General features: G+C 34.7%; 1 long non-coding RNA gene across 1 annotated transcript; it reads right to left on the reverse strand.

Annotated features, from left to right (window-relative positions):
* Positions 1 to 1,200: 1,200 nt before the first annotated feature.
* LOC136813721 (uncharacterized) lies at positions 1,201 to 2,282 on the reverse strand. The gene is made up of 2 exons (XR_010847534.1): positions 2,173 to 2,282; positions 1,201 to 1,295 (listed from the first exon to the last, which is right to left on the reverse strand). It is a non-coding gene; the product is annotated as an uncharacterized lncRNA (long non-coding RNA).
* Between the last annotated feature and the right edge of the window lie 1,935 nt (positions 2,283 to 4,217).

Consider the following 4,217-nt stretch of genomic DNA (forward strand, 5'->3'; position numbering starts at 1 on the left):
AATAAACAATCCCAACTATGTCTATATCAACTTCTTCCTTCAGAGTACATCAAAGTTACTTTAATCTTCATTTCATCAAAAACCAATCCAACATTACACTGTGCCTTTTTGTACATGTTTCCCTCACTTTCTTCAAAAGGCGCTGAATAATATCTGGGTTGAAACCACAACCAGTTTATATATTTCAAAAGGGTACTTTTACAAGGGAGATACATAAATGGTCCGGTTTGAATATGTTTGTAAGTGGCTGGTGATTTGAGATATATACTCAAACTCCACCCGGTGATGAGTGGATGCCATCGCATTCCTCTGGGATCGATACTTGTATGCTTTTTTTGCTCATTCCAGAGCTAATTTTGGGGACTGTCCTCCTTGAATGGGTTGTCATTATGTTTTAGAACTGCACTACGAAGATTTTGGGTGGATTTGTCAAGGTCAACACCTTCTGAAAAAACTTCTCTTCTGACTTCTTCATAGAATTATAATTACGAACAATATTCGCCTTTTCACTCTTAGTAGAGGGCCAAACCTTAGGATCCGCGACAACTTTTTTAGGACGCAACCACATGAATTCCATTCGAAAGTTGGATGTATTTGAAGACATTTTCGCGAGGGGGGTCCGCTGCTAAGGCCTGGCAAAATTTTTTAGGGCCCAAATTGGAAAATTGGCCCCGTAAAAAATTGACGTTAAGGGCGATGTTCGAAAAACACGGCTTATTATATATCGTTGGAACGGGAATCTTTCGCTGATCAAGAATCGATTCACAACTATGGCCTGAAAATGAACGCATCTCGAGCTATGAATCTAAATTATCTGCTTGAAAAGAATTGACGTCAAAAAATACTCTAAGAACTTTTCTCATCTTTAAACCACCCAATTATATTTTCTTCAACTTCAAAGAAAAAAATAACAAAACTCGTTAGCAATTTATAAATTGAACTTGTAAATTTTAATTTTCAGCATCAGAATGGTCATCGCCCGACTCAGATTCATTTTCTTCGTCAAAATAATCATCCTCTTCTTCATCACTACTTTCTTGTTCTTCTTTTTCTTCGACCACTTTGCTTTCTGTCTTATCAGGCACAGACATTCTCAGCTTCGTTGGAAGAGCAGGCTCGTGACTTGTTTTTGGACGGCATACGCCGTTTATTATAGTGTAGCCGTTATCCAGAGGGTTTCCCGTTTCTGAAGGGTTTGCAAATGATTCTAGGTTTTTTATTTGATACAAGACTCTTGTCGTTCGAAGGTCATTCGAGGACTTTTCAGGTCCGATTCTCGCAAGTGTTTTTTTGTTCTTAAGGTATGTGTACACCTTTTTTCCGATTTTTTGTCAAAAAAAATTTTTTCAGTCAAAGTGGAAGAAAAGTTACTGGATTTCATTTTGGTAAAATCGCGATCTTAAAATCTTTTTTAGATCCAGAGTTATAACCATTTAAATTTCAAAACAAAGTTCGTCTTATGATGGATTATTTACTCAAACAATTGTCTCTTTCGGAAACAACAAAGACAAAAGAGAGAATTCAGCTGATGTTTATTCTCACCTCTATTGAATAGCAATATTTTTGACACATTTCACTGATTACTCAAATTAACAGCAATCATCTCGTTAAAAATTTCAAATTGATGTAGAAAAAAACGAAATTTTACCACACCATACTAGTTTTAACGAGGTTAAAGTCACCCATAGCATTTAGCTATGAACTTAATTTTTTTTTTATATTTTCGGCAAAGAATTGAACTAAAGAAATGTCTTAGGATTTTTTTTCTAATCGAGTTAAAGCTTCACAATTTCAGTTAAGTGGAAAAAACTCGAGAAATGAATGATTTTTTTCCAAATTTTAACAATTTTTAAGTTTTCTCGAGTTAAAGTCGATCCAAAAAAAAATCCTAAGACATTTTTTTGGTTCAATCTATTGGGAACATAGTATCGAAATTATTTTTTCAAATTTCAAAAGCTATGGGTGACTTTAACTTCTTTGAAGTAGGTAAGGTTAAAATTCTTAAGATTTTAATTATATCCTGCCCAGTTTTTTAAATTCAGCTGAAACTTTTACCATTAGAAAGAGAATATTATTGGCTTTCAGAAAATATATACTTTTGATGTATAAAAATTTGTTGTTCTAAAGATGTGATCAATTAAAGAGAATGTGTCAAGGAAGGTGAACACATACCTTAAGTTTTGTTTTCCGCCAAATGTTCTTTCTCATTTCCTTTAAAGTGTTGCTTTTCTTGTCATTGTATATAAACTTGATGACAAATTTTTCAAGTGAATCAGGTGTTGCTTTTTTCAAGTGGTTTATTGCTTTGATACATCCATCGACTCTTTTCCAAACTGCTTTTTTCCCTACAAAAAAAAATAAACTATTACAAAAATCGAAATTTCTATGCACTATTCAACATATTACCTTTTACTCGCAATTTCGGCTTTGAAACTTATTTTAACCGTGTCTATCATAAACGTCAAAACATTCTATACCTACCTTTTCCGAAAAAGCTCGAAATTGAATCACACCCAGTCATCACATGAAATCGAATTATCACTTTTGACATTTCAGGAGTAGTTAAGCATTTTGCATCGAAGATTCCTTTCTTCCGTTCGATTCCAAGGGTACCTGGCAAGATGTTCGATACATAAGTGCTTGCAACAATAACATCCGTGTCCTCTGCATCGATTACCACTGTTGTATCAGAAGAAGATTTGCGAATTTGAGAATAGATGAAAAACATTATAACACCCGCTTCCACGCGCGTACATTCGAAATCTGGAGTTCGTGTCTGTAAACCAAGAAAAATATAAATCTTTCATTTTTTCCTCTTTTAAACACACACACGCTCTCTTTCTCCCTCTGTCTTTCCCTCTCTAACAATAATTTCTTAACTACACTTACCTCACCACCTTTTGTAATTTCACAGCATTCGCTTCTTGTGCTGTAAAAGAACCTCTTTTCAGTATTGATCAGCTGCTCTTTGAATTGAGATTTGATAAATTGCTGAAGTCTTGTCTTGTTCGCCTTGTTTTTGAAAAATTTCTGGAGCTCATTTTTCAGAGGAAGGTTCTTCGAAGCCGAGATGAAAACATTTGGTGCTTCTCCTCCTATTAAATTTTTCCTTTTATCATGCTCTCTGTCTTTGGTATTGATGATATCTGAGCCATAATAATCGTTCACGCAAATTATTGTTCTGGCGTTCTGATGTCGCAAATTGATTAAGTTAAAAATTCTTTTCGCGTAGTCAGACTTAGAAAAAAGAAACCTAAGGTGAAACTGGGTGAAACAGATTATTTTTCTTTGTACTACGGTTAGTAAATGAGAGAAAACAAGTAGTGAGATACTATACTGTAAAAAAAAACATTTACCATGTGTATACTGCACCATCACCTTTATATGCTCGTTCATCGTTATTAGGAATAGCTAGCCTCCAAATGAATCCCATGTCTATGATGGCGGTGTAATAAGTGGGTTTTATTTCGACAAACTTCAACATGTCAACTAATTTGGATTTTTGGTATTTGCGTATGGTACCATTGACGTTGAATATTGGTAGACAATGATCGGTTATACGGTGGTCGAAGATACTATCAAGTGCTCCATCTTGCTCTTGCTCAATTAAATCAAGTACAGCTGATGTTGCCTTGAAAGCCATGTCTTCTTCTGATTTGCTCTCGCTGAGACGAAAATCAAAAAATAAAAATATTTTTTTTGAATACTACTTCTATTCATGTCTCATCTACTTTTTGCATAGCTTTTCCCATACAATATTAACTGAACTTTTTCAGGGCTTTTAAAGAAAAATATTCCTAAACTTGTACCTTTTGAATGAGGCGATATTAGCAAAGCGGTTCCACTGTTGGTGGCCAAGTCCGTGAATTTGTTGAATCAAAGTCTTTATTTTTCCAAACTGAAAACTATCATGCTTTGATTGGATTTGTACCTACAAAATGAAAAGTGTTTTGAGACTTTTCTCTGATGTTCAGTAAGAGTGTTGTCCTTGTTGACTTGTTAACCCTATTCGTTCAGTGTAAAACCATTTACTGAAATAAACTTGTGACCACCCCCCCCCCTTATATAAGAAAAACTCGTACCTCTTTTGTATTACGACACGGTCTCCAAATTTACTAACCAAACAATCTTTCACAAAGGTTGTTCTTGTCTCTCCTAAGATACCAAATCCTTCCCTGATTTGCTCATATTCTTCTTTCAAACTTTTAAGAGTGCGC

This window comes from Clytia hemisphaerica, unplaced genomic scaffold (assembly GCF_902728285.1).
Source record: "Clytia hemisphaerica strain Z4C2 unplaced genomic scaffold, Clytia hemisphaerica genome assembly, whole genome shotgun sequence".
Lineage (NCBI taxonomy): Eukaryota > Metazoa > Cnidaria > Hydrozoa > Leptothecata > Clytiidae > Clytia > Clytia hemisphaerica.